Raw genomic sequence first — 22,642 nt, 5'->3', positions numbered from 1 at the left:
CTCTCAATCATGATATCCCAGCAGAAGGCTTTTTCACATGGTGAAATCACCTTAGAACATACCACAATTCCTAAAATGAGTATGGTACCATCAACAAATGATTTATAATGTAACTAAAGTCTTAAAATCTTCTATTAACTGCAATGCTTTTTAATGAGGTGCTATCATGTATATTGGTCCCAAGATGGCTGCCAACACTTCTTGGATGAAGTGCTGACAGCCAATCAGATCTCAGGATGAGATGTGTGGTTAGGCTCCGCCCACATATATATATTGATTTAAATGCTATTTTCTCAGGAACTACTGAACAGATTTACACCAGACCTACAAAAGGCACTTCCTTGACCTGAGGACTACCTCTCTGCCAAATTTCAAGTAACTCTGTTCAGCCGTTCTGGCTGTAGCTGTGTCTAAAGGTCCTATGGAAAAATGCATGGGAAAAACGCGTTTTGGGACCCCCCTTTTTTCTCAGCCCCCGCTTGACGAATCCCCCCGAGACTTTCAGGGTAGGAGCGGAGCGTAGCGCCCCACCTATTTTGAAAATTTCGCGAGGATTCATCGACCGGCGCCAAAGTTATTCCAAATAGAATGTTGCGGATTTCCTATGGAAACAGGGTCCTAACTATAACTATCTACTGGCGACCGCCAGTAGATAATATATTACCTACTGGCGGTCGCCAGTACGTAGTTATAGTTAGGACCCTGTTTCCATAGGAAATCCGCAACATTCTATTTGGAATAACTTTGGCGCCGGTCGACGAATCCTCGCGAAATTTTCAAAATAGGTGGGGCGCTACGCTCCGCTCCTACCCTGAAAGTCTCGGGGGGATTCGTCAAGCAGGGGCCGAGAAAAAAGGGGGGTCCCAAAACGCGTTTTCCCCATGCATTTTTCCATCGGACCTTTAGACACAGCTACAGCCCGAACGGCTGAACAGAATTACTTGAAATTTGGCAGAGAGGTAGCCATAAGGTCAAGGAAGTGCCTTTTGCAGGTCTGGTGTAAATCTGTTCAGTATTTCCTGGGAAAATAGCATTTAAAAGCATATATATATGTGGGCGGAGCCTAACCACACATCTCATCCTGAGATCTGATTGGCTGTCAGCACTTCATCCAAGAAGTGTTGGCAGCCATCTTGGGACCAATATACATGATAGCACCTCATTAAAAAGCATTGCAGTTAATAGAAGGTTTTAAGACTTTAGTTACATTATAAATCATTTGTTGATGGTACCATACTCATTTTAGGAATTGTGGTATGTTCTAAGGTGATTTCACCATGTGAAAAAGCCTTCTGCTGGGATATCATGATTGAGAGAAAAATATTTTCTCATGCTTTTACCACAGAGGTTTGGAAGGTGATCTATAGGCTAAGCTGAGAGCTTATTTTCTGTAAATTCACATTATCTTTCTCAGTCATGTGAGAATGAAGTCTGACATTCTCAGTAAAACATGTACATCCAACAAGGGCAGAGACTGTCAGTTGATTCCTTTGTGTTCTACTGCAGCTTCCCAGAGTGTTCCAAAGAACTACTAGAGCGCTAACAGTCCTACTTATGATAAACGTATGGCACACCTGAAGCCATCTTGCTTGGATTAAAGTGGTAACTCTTAAAACATTTAATTTAAAAAGGAACAAAATGAGGGGGTTCATTTTTCCATAAAAAGTATGATTAGTGCTGCAGAAAGAAAAATTAGGGCACATTTTGAGTGACTTCTCAAATCCTCTTCTATTTCATTAAAAAATTCTGACATGCAGACTGAAACATGCACTTTCAATACCAGCAGCAGTTTTCCCTGGTGAGCAGTAGCTTTACTACAGTGATCTAATGAGCAAAAAGAGTGCTAACATTCTGAATTTATGGCAAATGTGTGACACATCTGAATGCCTTCTTGATGGAATCAAAGTAAAAAACTGAAAGTATTTCCTACTGAGGAGACTGCAGTAAATGAGGAAATTAGGAAACTTCATAACAAATAAGTCTCCCAAGATGGCCACCAGAGACAAAAGAGCCCAAATGTAGCCCAAATATCACCCAGATGTAGCCCAAGTATAGCCCAATGACAGAATGTCCCAGAATGTTCTTAAAAACAACTAGAGCGCTTACTGTCTTCATTATGACAAAAGTATGGAACACCTGAAGCCATCTTGATTGGAATAAACTGGTAACACTTAAAACATTTAATTTAAAAAGGAACACCATGAGGAGGTTCATTTTGCCATAGAAATTATGATTAATGCTGAAGAAAGAAAATGAGGGCACATTTTGAGTGACTTCTCAAATCCTCTTCTATTTCATTAAAAAATTCTGACATGCAGACTGAAACATGCACTTTTAATACCAGGAGCAGACTTCCATGGTGCAGTAGTTTTACTACAGTGATCTAATGAGCAACTAGAGTGCTAACATTCAGAATTTATGGCAAATGTGTGACATATCTGAATACCTTCATGATGGAATCAAAGTAAAAAACTGAAAGCATTTCCTACTGAGGAGACTGCAGTACATGAGGAAATTAGGAAACTTCATAACAAATAAATCTCCCAAGATGGCCACCGGAGACAAAAGAGCCCAAATGTAGCCCAAAATCACCCAGATGTAGCCCAAATATAGCCCAATGACAGAAGTGTGCAAAACACTTATTATTTTGTGTTTTTGCAGTGTTATATAGTGCAGACTTGTCAGGTATTGGAGTGCTTTACATGAGCATTGGTTACATCACACAAGAACAAATTCATTTTGGTTGTAGACATGGGGAGACTAAGTGATTTGACCAGAATCACAGAATGTCGAGCTGAAGCAGAAACTTCAACCTGGTTCCCCAGTTGCAAAGTCTGCAGTTCTGGAAGTAACACCACATCCTCTCCCCTAAGTGCAACATTTAATCAAGTGGTCAACTGGATAAAAAACATAAAGATAACAAATAATTTAAAAGTGCTTTGTCGCTATTTGAAAACTCAGAAAATATGTCCTTATTTTAGTCTTTTAGAGCACTAACCATAATTTTGATGCCAATAAGACCCTCTCATATATGTAATTTCTAAAGGAAATGCTCTAGGTATTACAGTTTTGATTACATCAAGATGATGTCAGGCGTTCCACACTTTTGTAATAAATATAGAATGTTAGCGATCTAGTTGTTCATTAGGATACTGTTGAGAGGCAGAGGCCAGGGGCACGGACTCTGAAAATTGAAGGCAGGTAGGAGGGTGCAAAGGCAACAATTTAACCACACTGAGCAGGCAGGAAGGGCCGTGGAAGCACAACAGACTATGGAGGGCAGTGGAAAGGGGGGCAGGGGCAACAAACCAACAATACAGGACTTGCAAGAGAGGCTGTTGGAGGGAAGATCTATTACGGGTCAAGGAAGCTAGGTGCGGTCCCCAGATCCCCGGGAGCCACCACAGAACTGAGCAGGAGCGTGAGTCAGGGACAAAAGGGGCACCTTAATTTGAGCCGGGGTGCCTAGGAACGCTTTCTCCAAAAATGAAGAAAACAGACATATGAGACATGGAATGGGAGGCAGAATACAATGGCAGTTTAATGAGAAGATGCAACTTCAAAGAAACCGCAGAATAGATACATAAAGTACAAAATACAGAATCCAGATAATCATACAGCTGTCATAATATTCTCTGTATCTCAATTAATGTACTGACAGAGAGAGAGAGAAAACACATCTATAAATGCATCATGAGAAACAAGTTACACCAAGGAAAATGTTACCTAGGAACACTCACGTTTACTCTTAGAGCAAGCATTCCTGCAATTACAATACAAAATCTTTTAAATGCAAAAGTAAAGAGAACAATGGTTAAACATAACATGACATTTCATATAGGTAAAATAGAATAAGATACTTCAAGCAAAGCAGAGCAAGACATTTTAAGCAAAGGAAGACAAGAGCTCCCAGCTCTTGGGGAAAACCTGCACTGCCTGTTAACCTACATACAGACGGCGAGGTAGTCCGTCGATATCTGTGGGTGCTACCTTTTTATATCATTTTGTGGGCTCCTTTGCACGCTACATCTACCTACGTATGCTACCCAAAAGCTTCGTCTGCAGATTTTACCAGACATTTCGTCATTTACCCACTTAATGCTGACAATGGACTGGGTGAAAAGGTCAGTCTCTCAGGCCAATCGCTTATCGTAAGTTCCATAGAGCAAGCAGAAAATAATGGGTATTGTACGGGAATTCAATATATTCATGTATAAAATCTCCTCAGTTCTCCTAACTTGACGCTCTGCGGTTGCCACTTCCTTAAAAGCGGGAAACCTGCCCAGGAAGCAAGTACCAGTCCAGGATGCAGCCTACTGTATGTCGACAGCTTCAGGGGGATGTTGAACTTTGATACCGAGCACGGAGCACTCGGGTAGGGTGGGGGCTACTAGTTTGGATCAGAAGGCCTCGCAGACCTGCCTTCAGACTGCTATACACTAAAATTGCAGAGCTATGGTCAATTTAACAAAGAGGCCTACATATTGAACAGAAGGGCCTACACAGGGGTTTTATGCTGGCTGAGTGGTAAGGATGTCTCAGGATAATTATATAGCAACACAGGACCCGCTGGTCAATTTAATACGACCTACAAATGCAGCTGGCAGGGCAAGGACAAGGGTCTCATACTTCAGGTGTGGACAGAACGGGCCAGGGGCCCCCTGTGATACAAAATCTACCCTCCTTCAAGGCTGTGGCAATGTAATAGACCATTGTGGGCAGAAGGAAGAGGCAATGGTAGTACAACCATACATGCCAACAGACCCGATTCAGCCAGGAAACGTCCAATGTTTTTAAGCTCAAATGGGCTTTATTTGATCTGTCTCCTGTCTACAATATCCTCTTTTTCAATGTAACTCAAAGGGGAAAATCAATACCCCAGTTTTTTTTCAAAATCTCCCTCTTACCAAGTTCAAAATGTTCGCAAGTATGGTACATTGGATCATGGAAGGAAATGGGATAGGGACATGGACTTGGATAACAGAGGACAGGAGGGACATGGAGAGGTGCACCAAACTGACCCTGCAGGGCAGGCATCAGGGTTTGCAGCAGCACAATACACCACACAGGGCATGCAGGACGGGAGTGCAGCACAACAATCCATAGAAAGCAAGAGGGAGGGGACAGGACCATGCACATGGACAACAGAGAACAGAGGGGCAAGAGGCAATGGTAGCTAGCTGACCATAATGGACAGACAGGAGAGAAAGCTGCAGCATAACAGACCATAAAGGGCAGGAGGGACGGATCAGGGGCATTACAATGGAACAGACAAGCCAGGAGGGAGGGAGTAGGGCTGGGGGCAAGGGGGCAGGGCAGGAGCAGCAAGATAGCCATGGAGGTCAGGCAGGATGGGCACTAGAAGCAAGACACACCATGAAGAGCAACAGTGAGACTGTGATGGCATACACACAGACCATGGAGGGAAGGTGGGAGGGGGTCAGGGGCAGCTAACTGACCACACAGGGAAGGTGGGAGGGGCCATGGCAGCACAGAAGACCATGCATGGCAAGTGGGAGGGTTAGTGGCAGCACAATGGCTATGATGGGCAAGAAGGAGGGTGGAGGGGCATGCACAAAGGACGATGGAGGATAGAAGGGAGGGTCAGGACCTGTGCACAGACAAGAAAGTTCAGGGGAAGGGACCTCACAACAGACCACACGGGGCAGGCAGGAGGAGCAGTTGCAGCACAAAAGACCAGGGAGGGCAGAAGGGTGTGGCAGTACAATGGACCATGTAGGACAGGAGGAAGAGGATAGGGGCATGGCATGTGGACAGGCAGGGTGGAGGTGGCAGGGACAGGTTACAGTCATCTGACAATGCTAGGCAGGTGGGAGGGGAGTGGCAGCTCAACAGAACACTCAGAGTAGATAGGAGTGGGAGGTCCATGGGACATGGTGGGCAAAAAGGATGGAGCAGGGGCATGCACAAAGACATCGGAGGGCAGGGGGAAGGAGAATAGGGGCAGCAAGCTAAGCACAGAGTTTAAGCAGGAGGTCAATGATGGGGCATAGAATTGGGCAATGGAGGGCAGGAGGAGTGGACTGATACATCATACTAAATTGAGGGCAGTGGCAGCACATCAGACCATGCATGGCAGGAGGGAGGAGGCTAGTCCATGGATTCACACAACAGAGGATAGGGAGGAAGGGGATGGGGAAGCAAGCTAACTGTTCAGAGAAGGCGGGTATTAGGAACTTTATTGTTTTTAAAACATTGTGTCTGTGCGAACTACTTAAAATATGAACAAGTATGCAGCATAATCTCACTTTTATTCAGGAAGAAGAGGACGTTTGTGACTGTGACTCCGGGCTCACTTGGCAGAAACACCCCCTGACCCTCCACCCCCTATCGCAAAATGTAATGCCCATGAAAAGGGTGGGTGAACACAGTGTTATATAGAACATAGTCCTGAGAGCACGATTGAAAATGAAATCTAGATATCGTGTATGGTATAAACTATGCACCAAAAAGTGTGATATAAGATGAACCGGGCGTGAAATATAATATGCAATTGTGCGCAATGACAGATTCATTGGAGAGCGCGAGATAGCACAGGCACTAGCGCGTGCTATGCGATATGCGCCTTGGAGTGTAATATGCACAGGGCAGTGTTGTGTAACCTAACTAGTCTCTAAAGTTGTAATATAAAATATGTGCTGGGGAGTGTAACGTTGCATATGCACTGTGACAAAGATATGGATCCCAGATTGTAATATGTATGGCATAGCACTGTGCGTTATAACATAGGCATCGAGAAAGGCACGTTAGATGGGGCAATATAACCCGTGCGAAGACAAGTGTGGCATGACATATTCACGGGGTGGTGTTACAGTGCACATGGGCTAGAGAGTGTCATAGCATATGCACTAGCTAGTGGAATACAACACAGAGGTGTGTGGTACTCGGCAGGCAATGGTGGGTGTAACACAGCATTGGGCTCTGTCAGGAGCACGCTGTGACTCTCAAGTGATGTTCATCCCCTTTCCAGAGAGTAAAATAAAAAGTATTACACATCCGGCAGTGGATGTGTGTTTTATTAACCGTGAGGGGGGTTTCTTGCATAGTTTTGGTCGAATTTTTGTCGAATCCCCTTTGAATGGCTTGGTGTGCATGTGTATTAAATGTGCCCGTCAATAGCTACCCATGTTTGTATAAATAAACGACAAGGGTGTCTACCAGGATTAGGCACGGTAGGGCATCAGACATGTCAGAGCTTCACTAGTCGTGTAAATACATTCCACGTGGATTCATTGCATGCATAGTCGCCTTTTAATGAATATCACGCAAATCGTCATGGTGATAGGTACGTACGGTTTGTCCAGCATGTCCTAGGTGTGTCTATAAATATATATTTTTTAAAAATAATAAAAAACAGTGGCTGGCCCTGGGGATTGGGGTCAAAAAAATATAATTAGGAGACTGGCCCTGGGGGATGGGGTCATCAGGGCCAATAAATTAGAATAAGAAGGGGAACCAAACAGCCCCCCTTCTTAAAAAACTAAAATAAATAAAAGACTGGCATCGTGCCGGAGGCCATGCCCCCTCCGTGCAGCACTCTGCAAACGCGCCCTCCACAGGCATCTCCAGTATGCGCCAGGGAGCTGCGCTGCAGCCAGGTGTTCTGAGGCCAAGCCCCTTTTTACACCTCTCTGCAACGCAGCTCTGTGGCACTTACTGGAGGTACCTAGTGGTCTAGTTTGACCCTAGGGACCCTTAGGATTCAAGGGGACTTAATCTCTCAACTTAGAACAGCCACAGGGCGCGTTTACACAGTGGTGAAGGGAGGGGACGGGGCCTGAGGTGACGTGTGCAAACACGCACTATGGCACGTTTTAAATTGGGGATATAATTTCCCTTCAATACTGAGGGCCCCTGGGGGCTAACTAGCCCACCAAGTGCTTCCAGTAAGCGCCACTGAGCTGCATTGCAGAGAGGTGGTCCAGGCCGTGCCACTTTTTACACCTCTCTGCAACGCAGCTCTGTGGCACTTACTGGAGGTACCTAGTGGGCTAGTTGGACCCCAGGGACCCTCAGGATTCAAATGAACTTAATCTCCCAACTAAAAATGGACACAGGGCGTGTTTACACAGTGGTGAATGGAGGGGACGGGGCCTGAGTTAACGTGTGCAAAAACGCCCTGTGGCCTGTTTTAAGAGGTAGTTTTAATCCCCCATGCCCTATTATATACTAGGGGCTTACAGAGGAGGTCATGCTAATCACAGGGGGACCCCAACGCATAATGTTCCCTAGTGTATGTAGGTGTTTTCACTCTATTCTAAGTGTCTTTTAACATAGCACTGGCTCTAGGACTGGTTAGTCAGACTCAGTTACCACCAGTATCCGTCTGAAAAAGTTGAGGGTACAGGATGATTTTGCAACAAGGCTTCTTTCTGCTCTTCTTTTTGTTCTTTCTGCACGTTATCCTTCTTCCTGCACTTATCTTCGTATTTGAGGACTTCTGTTGCTTCTTTCTGCACTTCTTTTGTTTCTTTCTGTGCATTTTTTCTTCTTTCTTCACATGTCCTATCTCTGTAGGCATAGTTAGAAATTAGCATTTAAAAAACCTTTGAAATTCACAGAAAAAACCATAGGTTTCAGGCACGTTATAGTTAGGAATTAGCATTTAAAAAACCTCAGAAATTCACTGAAAAAACCATAGGTTTCAGGGGTGTTATAGTTAGCTGGACTTTTCACTTGTACAAAACCATTGAAATTCCCCCGTTATAGTTAGTTCAGATAACTATAACTCGCGCGCCCGCAATGCACTGCTGATGACGTCACATATTACATCACTCATGACATGGTCAGTGACATCACTCATGACATCACTGATGACATCTCAAATGACATCACTGATGACATCACTGATGACATCATCCTTGTGATAGAGTGGCAGACCTCCTCTCACCCTAATATAACCTTTGATACACACATTCAAAAAGAGAGACTAAATTTTTCAAAACAATGGACATACCAATACCAGTTACAACAACCTCTTCAGTAATTCTAAGATCCACATACACATCCACTCATTCACCAACAGTCCTATACAGTCACTCATACATGTACTCACTCATCATATGTACTCATACACCTATACATCCTGTTACACAATGCCACTCATCCATAGAGTTACTCACACACATAGTCACTCATGCTAATAAAGAATCAAACATACATTTACTTGCATATACAGTTATACACACACCACCATACTTACTTCTACGGAAACTTACACATACTTAGTCTTTTAAACAATCACTTATAGAAACACATACTTATTCATACAGGAACTCTTTCAATCTCTCACTCTCACATATACTCACATATATACACCAATAGTCACATATACTAGTTTAAAACATATGTAGTTACTCATAAAGACACTATTGAGACAGTCATTCACTCACTAACACACCCATACACACACTCATCCACCCATACAGTCCTGCACACATGCTGTGTTCAACCCATACAAACAGTGAGTCACTCATTCATGCACCTATGCACTACGTAATACCCCCCACCGAACCATGCAGACACTCAGACTGATACTCAAAAAACCAACTAATAACCTATATAGACACCCATGTAGCTACTCACCAACCCATGCAGCCACTTATACACAAAGTGAGAGACTGATACAGATATTTACATATTTAAACATTACTCACTAAGCCATGTATTCACTATGATACACTTAATCAGTCAGTTACACAATCAATTTTTCAAAAACAAATCATCCATTTAGACACTTATATACCCATTTATTCTTCCATCGACCTTGAGATATACATATATAAAACATATTTAATTTTCAGAAAAACACACATTCACTGGATGATGTCATCAGTGATGTCATTTGAGATGTCATCAGTGATGTCATGAGTGATGTCACTGACCATGTCATGAGTGATGTAATATGTGACGTCATCAGCAGTGCATTGCGGGCGCGCGAGTTATAGTTAGCTGAACTAACTATAACGGGGGAATTTCAATGGTTTTGTACAAGTGAAAAGTCCAGCTAACTATAACACCCCTGAAACCTATGGTTTTTTCAGTGAATATATATATATATATATATATATATATATATATATATTCACTCAAAGTTATAGTTAGTTGGACAGTTCACTCGTACAAAACCAGAGAAATTCTCCCGTTATAGTTAGTTCAGCTAACTATAACTCGCGCCCCCGCAATGCACTGCTGATGACATCACATATTACATCACTCATGATATGGTCAGTGACATCACTGATGACATCTCAAATGACATCACTGATGACATCACTGATGACATCATCCAGTGACTGTGTGTTTCTGTAAAGTTTAAATATGTTTAATATATATAGGGAAAGTCATATTGAAGAATGAGTGGGTGTACAAGTGTCTGAATGGATGATTTAGTAGGTGTGTGACTGACTCTATAAGTGAGTGATTAAACGTATGTTACTGAATGCATGGGTTAGTGACTAAACTGTGTGAATGTCTGTATCTGTCTGTCTGTTGGTGTGTAGGTGGCTGCATGGGTTTGCAAATAGCTACATGAGTGTCTATATGGGTTTTAGATTGGTTGTCTGAGTATCTGTATGGGTGCCTGAGTGATTGTGTGGGTGGGGTGTGTGTGACTCTGTGCATAGATGTATGATTCAGTGGGTGCATGGTTTTAAGCATCTGTGATGGACTGTATGGGTGGGTGAGTGTGTGTATGGGTGTGTTTATGAGTGAGTTTATATTTCAGTGGTACATGTGTGAGTAACTACGTATATGAAAGGCAGTATATATGTGTGTTGGAGTATATAAATGGCTATAAGTGAGAGCGTGTGATTGTGAGAGTGGGTGTATGGATGAGTGTGTGCTTGTATCATTGACTGTATAAGAGCATAAGAATGTGCTAGTATTTGTATGAGTAATTGAGCTGGTGTGTGTATAACTGTATAGGGGAGTAAATGGCAGTGTTAATTATTTGCATGACTGAGTAGGTGTGTGAGTACCTCTATGGATGAGTGTCTATATAGGTTTTTGAGTGCATATGATAGTCCTTTACTGAGTGACCATAATTATGAGTGACTGTACGGGTGAGTGAGTGGATGGGTGCGTAGACCTAAGAATCAGTGAGTGGGTATGTAGTTAATGGCAGTCTGTAATTTAGAGTGGGTGTATCAAAGGTTATATTAGGGTGTGAGAAGATGCATCAAATGATCACATGGATGATGTCATCAGTGATGTAATCAGTGATGTCATTTGAGATGTAATCAGTGATGTCATCAGTGATGTCACTGACTATGTCATGAGTGATGTAATATGTGACGTCATCAGCAGTGCATTGCGGGGGCGCGAGTTCTGGTTAGCTGAACTATCTATAACGGGGGAATTTCTCTGGTTTTGTACGAGTGAAATGTCCAACTAACTATAACTTTCCCTAAAACCTATGGGGACATATCAGCAACAACCGGCGATAATTATCGCTAAGCTCACTTAGCGCTAGGATAATTATCGCCGGCTAGCATGGATTTTTAGTGCGGATTAACTCCCCTTCAATGCTAAGAGTCCCTGGGGTGCAACTAGCCCACCAGCTACCTCCATTAAGCGCCACAGAGCTGTGTTGCAGAGAGGTGTAAAAAGGGGTATGGCCTCAGAACACCTCTCTGCAACGCAGCCCCCTGGCGCATACTGGACGTTCCTGGTGGGCTAGCTGGCCCGCAGGGATCCCCAGTATTCAGGGGGAATTAGTTCCCCTTCTGCAAACGAGCCAGGGGGTGCGTTTGCAGAGTGCTGCAATGAGGGGGCATGGCCTCCGTTGAGATGCCGGTCTTTTATTTTTTTAAGAAGGGGGGCTGAGTGGCCCCCCTTCTTTTTCTAATTTCTTGGCCCCGGGGACCCCATCCCCCAGGGCCTGCCCCCCAATTTCTTTTTAATCCAAAAATTGGGAAGGGGGCCGCGTGGCCCCCCTCCCGAGGCCATAACCTACTCCAGGGACCCCATCCCGGAGGCAATGGCCATTTGTTATGATCCCGAGGACCCCAGCCCCCGGGGCCGGCCTTTGTTTTTTTTTAAAAAACAAATATTTTTATAATTTTTAATATTTGAGGTGGAGGGCCGCATGGCCCCCCTCCTGTGCCACTAATAGCCATGGGGACGCCATCCCCCGGGGCTGGCCCTCTCCATTGGGGACCGTGGGGGGTCCCCAATCCCCCCACAGTCCTGCCGGCTCCCCGTGTCCCTCGGGAGCCGGCATTGCTTTTCCACATGGGGAGCTGCTAAGATGCAGCTACCCGTGTGGAAAAGCAATTTGGTTTGCATTTTGAAAGAGAGAGCAGGTTTCCCTGCTCTCTCTTTCAAAATCCAAACCTACTACTCACTCTCTACTACTCACTCTCTACTACTCACTCTCTACTACTCACTCTCTACAACTCTCTACTGCTCAATCTCCACTACTCACTCTCTACAACTCGCTCTCAACTACTCTCTATTGCTCACTTTACTACTCACTCTCTACTACTCTACTACTCTCTCTTACTCTCTCTACTTCTCACACTCTACTACTCTCTCTACTACTCACTCTCTACTACTCTCTACTACTCACTCCCTACTACACACTCTCTACTACTTGCTCTCTACTACTCGCTCTCTACTACTCTCTAATACTCACTCTACTTTTCACTCTCTACTACTTTCTACTTCTCACTCTACTACTCACTCTCTACTACTCTCTCCTACTCACTCTCTACTACTCCACTACTCTCTACTACTCACTCTCTACTACTCACTCTCTACTACTCTACTACTCTCTCTACTACTCACTCTCTACTACTCACTCTCTACTACTCTCTACTGCTCACTCTCCACTTCTCTCTCTACTACTCACTCTCTACTACTCACTCTCTACTACTCTCTACTACTCACTCTGTACTACTCTCTCTCTACTACTCTCTACTACTCTCTACCACTCACTCTCTACTACTCACTCTACTACTCACTCTACTACTCACTCTCTACTATTCACTCTCTACTACTCTCTACTACTCACTCTCTACTACTCTCTCTCTACTACTCGCTACTACTCACTCTACTACTCACTGAGTAGTACTCTCTCTCTACTACTCACTCTCTACTTCTCTCCCTCTAAATCAGCTCTACTGACCAGGTTCTCTGCGTCTAGAGCAGCTCTGCTGACCTGGTTCTCTGCCTCTAGATCAGCTCTGCTGACCTGGTTCTCTGGCTCTAAAGCCGCTCTGCTGACCTGGTTCTCTTGCTCTAGATCAGCTCTGCTGACACTGGTTCTCTGGCTCTAAAGCAGCTCTGCTGACCTGGTTCTCTCCCTCTAAAGAGCTCTGCTGACCTGGTTCTCCGGCTCTAGAACAGCTCTGCTGACTTGGTTCTCTGGCTCTAAATCAGCTCTGCTGACCTGGTTCTCTGCCTCTAGAGCAGCTCTGCTGACCTGGTTCTATGGCTCTAAAGCAGCTCTGCTGACCTGGTTTCTCTGGCTCTACAGCAGCTCTGCTGACCTGATTCTCGGCGTCTAGAGCAGCTCTGCTGACCTGGGTCTCTGGCTCTAGAGCAGATCTGCTGACCTGGGTCTCTGGATCTAGAGCAGCTCTGCTGACCTGCTTCTTAGGATCTAGAGCAGCTCTGCTGACCTGGTTCTCTGGCTCTACAACGGCTCTGCTGACCTGGTTTCTCTGGCTCTACAGCAGCTATGCTGACCTGGTTCGCTGCACTCACGATGCACGCACCCGACTTTGCAAAAATATATTTAAAAATAATATAAGTTTATTATAAGTACAAATATATTATTCTGATACATCTCATCATACACTAGTATAAACATTTCATCACTCACTGTAAAATACAGAGTACCATATTTGAAACCATTGACACACCAATACCAGTTACTACATACCCACTCTCTGATTCCTAAGTCTACACACACAACTACCCATTCAACAACAGAATCATTTATACATGCAGTCACTAATTAATAGAACACTATCAAATGCACTTATACACATATATAGACATTGACACATCAGCAGTCATCTTAGTCGGTTATGCAGTCATCCTACTCACTCATGAAAAAAATTAATCACACTTACATTTACTCACTTACACAATTTTCCAACAACACCTCATTTATTTCAAACACAAGATGTACAACTAAAGCATATATTCACTCACCAACACACAAATAGATACACTCAGTCACACAAACAACTGTTTCCACATACACTCTCAAACGTACAGACCTAGTCAATCAACCATTCACACATCTATGCATAGTTACACACACCCCATCCAACCACACACAAACTCAGTGTCCCATACAAAAACTCACACAACTAATGAATAACTAATATACACACTCATGTAGTTAGTGACCAACTGATGCAGCATGTTCTACAACAACAGAGACAGTGCTGCACGCATTCACATAGTTTAGTTACTAATCCATGTATTAAGTGAGACACTTTTAATTACTCACTTAAAACAGACAGTCAGACAGCTACTAAATCCTCCATCCAGACAGTTATATATCCACTCAATCTTCAATACAGATTGGTGTACATATAAAATACACATTTAAATTTCAAACTAAACCACATTCACTGGATGATGTCATCAGTGATGTCATCAGTGATGTCATGTGAGATGTCATCAGTGATGTCATCTAACTATAACACCCATGAAACCTATGTTTTTCTGTGAATATATATATTCACTGAAAAAAACATAGGTTTTACAGACGTTATAGTTAGGAATTAGCATTTAAAAAACCTTAGAAATTCACAAAAAAAAACATAGTTTTCAGGGACGTTATAGTTAGTTGGACATTTGACTCATGTAAAACCAGAGAAATTTGCCTGTTATAGTTAGTTGAGCTAACTATAACTCGTGTGCCCACAATGCACTGCTGATGATGTCACACATTACATCACTCATGACATGGTCAGTGACATCACTGATGACATCACTGATGGCATCTCAAATGACATCACTCATGACATCATCCAGTGAAGGTGTGTTTCTATAAAATGTAAATATGTTTTATATATATATGCCAAGTTGAATTGAAGAATGAATGCATTTACAAGTGCCTAAAGGAATTATTTCGTATGTGTGTGACTGACTGTATAAGTGAGTGATTGAACGTGTCTTACTGAATGCATGGGTTAGTGACTAAACAGTGTAAAAGTCTGTATTAGTCTCTCCATTGGTGTGTAAGCAACTGCATGGGTTGCTGAATACCTACATGAGTGTCTATATAGGTTATTGATTTGTTGTATGAGTATCTGTATGGGTCCCTGAGTGTCTGTGTGAGTGGGTGCGTGGATGAGTCTGTGCATAGATGTCTGAGTGGGTGATTCAGTGGTTGGATGGATTAAAAAGTGCATCTGGAAAGGGCTGTATGGGTGAGTTAGTGTGTCTATGGGTGTGTTGGTGAGTGAATAAATGTCTCAGTGGTATATCTGTGACTAACTACATATGTTTTAAGCCACTATATGTGAGTGTTGGAGTATATAAATGAGTATACGTAAGACTAAGTTATTTCAAGAGTGGGTGTATAATAAGTGTCTACTTCTATCAGTGATTGTATAAGACAGTAAGTGATGTGGTATGTCTAAAAATAACGAAGTTGGTGTGTATTACTGAATACATGATTAAATGGGTATGTGATTCATTCTTTGCATTACTGATTAGGTGTGTGAGTAACTCTATGGATGAGTGGCAGCATGTGACTGCATGTATAGATGTATGAGTGCACATTATAGTCCTCTATTGATGAGTAACTACATGTATAAGTGACTGGATGTTTGTGTAGACCTAGCAAATAGTGAGTGCTATGTAGTGTATGTCATTCTTCTATGTATGGTTTCAAAAATAGTAGTCAGCATTTTAGAATGAGTGTATCAAGTTTATATTAGAGCATCAGTATGTGCATCAGATTGTCACGGAGATGATATTATGAGTGATGTCATCAGTGATGTCATTTGAGATGTCATCACTGATGTCATCAGTGATGTCACTGACTATATCATGAGTGATGTAATATGTGACATCATCAGCAGTGCATTGCGGGCGCGCAAGTTATAGTTCAGCTCAACTAACTATGACAAGCGAATTTCTCTGGTTTTATATGAGTCAAATGTCCAACTAACAATAACGTCCCTGAAACCTATGTTTTTTTTAGTGAAAATATATATATATATGTATAAATATATACAATAGCGCAAACCGAACCAGAAAGACTAGCAGAAGCAACATCTATCTCCAGTATCAGCTCAGGACGTGAAAGCGATACAGAACTGGAATCCCGAGCGCAGGCTATGTCACAGGTGCCAGCCAGTATCTCCCTTGCGGATGAGGTAGATTTTTTATGCCTCGAACGCAGAGACACTCTACGACCAAGAATCAGAAACAAACAAGCAGGAATCCCTCAAGAAAAAGAAGGGAGAGAAGGCAAGCCACACAACGACGGACAGCAACAAAAACAGCCTCAAAGGAAACAACCCAGACGCAATTGGAGACGATAGATGAAATACAGTCATCAATTGACCAAACTGTCAAGAATCTGTCCCAAATGACTCTTAATGAAGCAGAGAAGCAACTCCTAGTGATGGGCCTTTCATATTGCCCTGAAAGCACCTTTAATTATGCTTCTACAAGAATGGATATTTTCAAAAGCATACATCAAAAAACAAAGTCTTGACACACAATCTCCAGGCTCTCCACCAGCAGGCCTAACACCTAGGGATATACCAACACTACAGGTATTACAAGCCCTGGCAACCGAGAACGATACTTCGTCACAAGTTTGTACCCAAGTTCTATCTGTAAAGACCTGCACCCCTTTTAAACCCAGATCCACATTCAATCCGATCACTTTGAGGGACTCAATTGACATTTTCAATGAGCAGATTACAAGTGGAATAAAGAAACTAAACCATACCGTAAATAACAAAACAAATACAAAGGGTAATACTAGGAAACTACAATTTCACCAACTTATGAGCAAACTCAGCAAAAATAAGGAGATAATTGTCCGAAATTCAGACAAGGGCGGAAATATTGTATTATGGAATAGAAAAGACTACATTGAAGAGGCGTTGTCACAGTTAAGGGACCGAGAATGTTACACACGATGTGATCACCAAATGCTAAAAAACATGTACAACAACTTTGGAATGAAGCTTATAGCCTGGAAAAACTCAGGGCTATTAAGCCAAGACGAATACAAATACTTGAGAAATGACAATCCTGTGACACCGGTGATTTACTTCATACCAAAAATGCACAAAAATTCCCTGAAACCCCCAGGTTGACCAATTATATCAGCCCGCAACAGTCTCCTGGAAAAAACCTCAAGATATGTAGACTTCTTTCTCCAACCACATGTACAAAACCTGCCCTCGTACATCAGAGACACCAGCGATTTCCTTCTAAAAATACAAGACATTGTTTGGCACAAGGAATATTTATTAATGACACTAGATGTAACATCCCTATATACTTCAATCAACCACCAAGATGGATTGCGGGCCTTAAAACATTTTCTTGCACATAGGGGTGTTGCTTTCGAACAACATAACAATATGCTAGCCAACATGGTCGAGTTTTGCTTATCTAACAATGTATTTCTCTTCGAAAATTCTTTGTATCAACAACAATGTGGTGTCGCGATGGGGGCCAGTTTCTCTCCCAGCTATGCATGCATGCATATGGGCTGGTGGGAGGAACTGGTCCTCACAAGACAATATACTGTTCAATTGAGTAACAATGTTGTCAAATGGGTCAGATACATTGACAACCTATTTATAATATGGCGGGGTAACACCAATGATGCAAATGTATTTGTAGAAAACTTGAATCAGAACAACTTAAATCTCAAGATTACAGCAGACATTAGTCCAGTAACGGTTAATTTCTTAGATGTGCAGATCTACATAAAGGAAGGCCAGATCCACACGATATTGCACAGAAAACCAACAGCTGGCAATTCGATACTGCATGCCAGCAGTGCACACCCGCAGCACCTCATACAAAGTATACCTTTTGGGGAGATGCTGCGCTTAAAACGCATATGTAGTAACCCCATTGATCTCAAACAAGCGCAGACAGATAGTCAAATAAGATTTTTAGCCAAAGGATACTCTCCAAAAACTATTGCAAATGCTATTAAAAAATGTAATGATCTAGACAGAGCAACTATTCTCCAAACCAATGAAAAACCAAAAAAGACGGAAGATAATTTTAGATTCATCTTGAATTTTAGCAAACAAGGAAAAGTTCTGAAGAATCTAATCAATAGGAATTGGCCAATTATACTAGGAGATCCAATTATTGGTCATTTACTCCCCAAAAGGCCTGCCATTACATTTAGCGGAGCTCCCTCCATGCGGGACTCGTTGGTTAAAAACGATTTGGAGAACAGAACTCAGGGTACTTGGCTTAGTCAAAGAAAGGGATTCTATAGATGCAAGTCTTGCAAAGCATGCCAACAAGGCATCAACACCATTGCATTTAAAACTCCATTCAACAGGGTACTTCAACACTTAAGAGCAATTAAAAATCGTGATCCATCATACCCAGTTGCAAGACATTTTGAGGATCAACATAAATCAGATCCCACTTTATTAAAATATTTTTTGATAGACAGCATTCCACACAAGAAAAGAGGAGGTGATCGAGTGAGAGCCCTCAGACAACTTGAGACCAGATATATCTTAAATTTAGATACTAAGGCTCCTAATGGTCTCAACCAAACGGAAGATTTATACACCTGTCTCTAAGCTTCTGCCGTTGTGTCCTTTCATCACAACATGTCCGATTAACCTAGTTGCAACCAAAAAACTTTGCTATAGGATAACTGAAAAGGAAAATTCTTTTTATCCATCAAATGTCAGGGAATCATGAGACGAGAATAGTATATGACAGAACATTATGTTCCTATACTAGATTTCCCAAGGCCGCACTGTACATATTTTATCTATTCACATACACATCGGGTTTTTAGTACACGTATTTTTAAGATATTTTGGGAACGACAATAAGTTTTAGCACTATGCACTTTAAACATATTTTGCACTTGCACTATTTTACATGCAATTAGCGAGGGTAAAGTTGGTAGGCACGAGTTTAAAAATGTCGCAACAAATCAACTGAAAATGTTTAGAGTGTGTTCTTTGTTTTTAGACACAAACGATAACAAGGTATTTATACCTGGACGTTGTTTTGGTAATTTTCCAAACAGGGTTTTAGCAAATCAGTGATATTTAATGTTTTTTTAATCTTATTTATTATAATGAGGTTGATTTAAAACATATCTGATTTGCAGGAAAACACATGTATACATATTTTTATCAATGTATACCAATTGATTTGGTTTTATAAATATTCTATTGAGTATTGTGAAAAAACTCTGCTATTTGCACATTGAACCAGTTGTGAGATGAAACAACAACCAATCTCAAATGTTTTCTCTATGTCTATGATCCGACAAAACCTTGCACGCATGTCACTTTAAGAAAACGTGAAAAAAATGTAATTTAAAAAACACCCCGTGATGTATGAGCGGGGGAATCATTTCTTCTTGAATTTGCTGGCTCACCTGCTGAAGGGTTCGTGTCCTGCCTGGGCTGCAGTACTCCCGTTGACGTCCCTGGCTCTGCTGCATCGTGTGTTTCCCCGGCTGCCGCTGTACCTCCTCGCGGCTGTGAGCAGGGGACTACACCACCCAGAATCCCCAGCGCACCATCGCGTCATCCTTGTGCCCGGAGGCGCACAAAAGGACGCGGCTCTCTCCGCGTAGCGGAACGCGCGCGGGACGCGCCGGGCTAAGCCCGGGAAAAGGGTGGGGCCGTCTAAGGCCGTCAGGGGCCGGAGGAGGCCGGGCTGGGCCACATCTCTAAGTGCTTGCCGAAAGATACATCTGGTCATAGCCGTTAAGGCAAGTACTCAACCATTGGCACGAGATTCGGGACTCCGAGACTGTCATAGCCGATGTTGTCACTTTGGTTGTATTAACTGCCCCCTGTTCACTGACCTCATTAATTGCCATAATATTGCACTCATCTTGCCTATTATATTGGCCCTGAGGTGCTCGTAAAAGGTAGTGGTGGGGAAACTTGGTCTGGGGTCTGTACCCCCTCTCCTGCCCCTAGCAAATCAAGAGCCGGTCAGCTTATCAGATCAAGATCATGGTAAAGACTAAGAACCCCCAGCCTAGGGTGGAGGGAGGGGTAAAGGGTACCCTCGATGCCTTCATTGTAAGAGCGGAGTCCCTGCTAGCACACGAAATCTTACTGACAGAGCGGCGGCTCTCTTTGGACTCTTTAATAGCAAAGAAACAGTCCTCTTTGGGCAATATAGCCCTTAGCGCCACGCCGGGGGGAAACCCCCCGACTCTGCCGCAGCTTTATTGACGGCAGATTCTAGCCCACGAGGGGCCCTAGAACTAGTAAGCCCGACTGCTAGAGTTACTTCCCTTACACACAGGGCGCCGCAAGTGGTCGGCTTGACACACACTGATACTGTGTTAGGAGAAACCGAAAGGGGGGGACCTAGTGCACTTCCAATAGTACCAGACATCGAATCTATGCAATCGCCCATCAGAGAAGTGGTAACCCGATCTAAAACATCCCAATTATAGACAGGGCCTTTAACTAAAGGTGGGATGCATATTCCTAACACCACTAGTAGGCCTAGCCGTAGAGGACCATCAAAGTCCACTAAAGGAACCACTAAGAACCCCAAGTGCTCAGAATGCCCAACTTGTAAAATAGCAAATGGGTCGGCAGGGCTGCATGAAATCATTACAGCATTGGAGGGAAAAATGGAACAGCTGCTAGCCCAACATTTAGGCCCAGTACTAACAGCAATCTCTAATTTGGAAGGCAAATTAAGGAGGTTGGCAGACCCGGTTCCTGGAAAGCCAGCCGGGACTAATCTACAGAGGAGGCAAGAGGGAGGTGGGAGAGAAGAGGAGTCACATGTGGCTGACAGTGGTAAAACGGTCACCATCAATATTGACCCCGAGCCCAGAAACCGTAGGGAAGTTGCTCCAGAACAAACAAACACTGGTAACAGGAATTCTGGACAAAAAACCCAGGGCAACATGCGGACTCCCCTTGACCCAAAGGCCGCTCCCCGGGGACCAAAGGAGAACGCAGTTTGGCTTAACACTAGTAATAACACTACCTGCGCTCAGAATACCCCAGGTCTCCCGATATTGGATTTACCCCCCGCATCTAGCCCTTACACGCTAGTGTTAGTAGGCGCTCCAGGTCTTAATAAAGACATTGAGGAATCGACGTGCACTTTGATTAATAAGACCTTACATTGGGTGAATAATAACTCACACGGGTGAGGCTCCAGCGTAGGCATATTTTAATGGCCAGGAGGGTGGCCTGGATTGGAAATAGCGAGAAAAGATTTACAGGCGACTGTATCATAGTTAACCTTAAACACCCTGAGATGGTAAGAGAACTGCTTGATAATCGATATATGGATGGGGGTTTTGGATCATGTATAAGAATGCTACCCCTGCACTTCTTTTATAGGAATAGTGCACCTGAGACCGGGCAGAGATGGCTGGGACCCTGGGATGCCAAAAAACGGAGGGAGGTGGCACCTGCACACGACGCAAATAGATTTGCTCCGCTCTCTTGTTCCTCGGCATTGGACGAACAGGACTGACTGATGGAAATAGAGAGTATGGAGCCCGAGTTGGTAAATGACACCCCGTGTAACATTGCAGACACCAATATCTCAGGGGTCCCTGACCCAGCTGCAGTAGTCGTCCCCATGGTAGGGCAAGGGACGGAAATGGAAGTCAGGCCAGAATTGCCAATTGGCCTTGACACTAGCCCCTTCCCAAGAAAGACGACCAGAATGACTAGGGGTTTAGACCCAAACCCTAAGGATCTGAGGATTATTTCCTGGAATATTGCAGGACTTGCAGGCAAGATCCAAAATACTGAATGGTTAGCCTTTATCACTAAATTCCAAATCATTTGCCTACAGGAAACATGGGAAACTAACAAAACTGTCCCATTCCTGGAAGGATATAAATTGTTTTTTGTGCCAGCCAGGAAATCCAATATGGGCCGTGCCAAGGGCGGACTAACAATGTATGTAGCACTGTCACTGCAGGGGAAATGGCAAGATTTGAGGTGGGACTCCGGCTGCCTTCAGGGTGTTAAATATTCATTGACGGGCTTAAAACTCATTTTTATAAATTTTTATAACGCGGGACAATCCTTAACAAACTTGATGGAGCTAGAGGAAAGACTGGTCAACCTCCAGGACTCAGGGGACGAAGGCTCTCAGCTAATCCTTATGGGCGATTTTAATTGCCACCAGTGCCCATATTTGAAATGGGAAGGTGGTACTTGGGATGATTGCCCTTCCACCAAGGGTTGGCACTTGGAGCACACCAGAGAGGGTCTGTCACTGAGCTCAATACTGAGTGAGTTCGCCCTAACTCAGACTATGGACATGATCGATCGGGGGAAGTCTGACAATATCGCCCCCTCCTTTAAGGGAAGGGGCTGTAATTCAATAATAGACTATATTTTCGTTTCCACCGTCTTAACAACTAGGGTAGGCCACTTTACGATAGTGCCCAGTGCGTTTAGTG

This window comes from Triturus cristatus, chromosome 7 (genome assembly GCF_964204655.1).
Source record: "Triturus cristatus chromosome 7, aTriCri1.1, whole genome shotgun sequence".
Lineage (NCBI taxonomy): Eukaryota > Metazoa > Chordata > Amphibia > Caudata > Salamandridae > Triturus > Triturus cristatus.
This window is presented reverse-complemented; position numbering follows the sequence as displayed.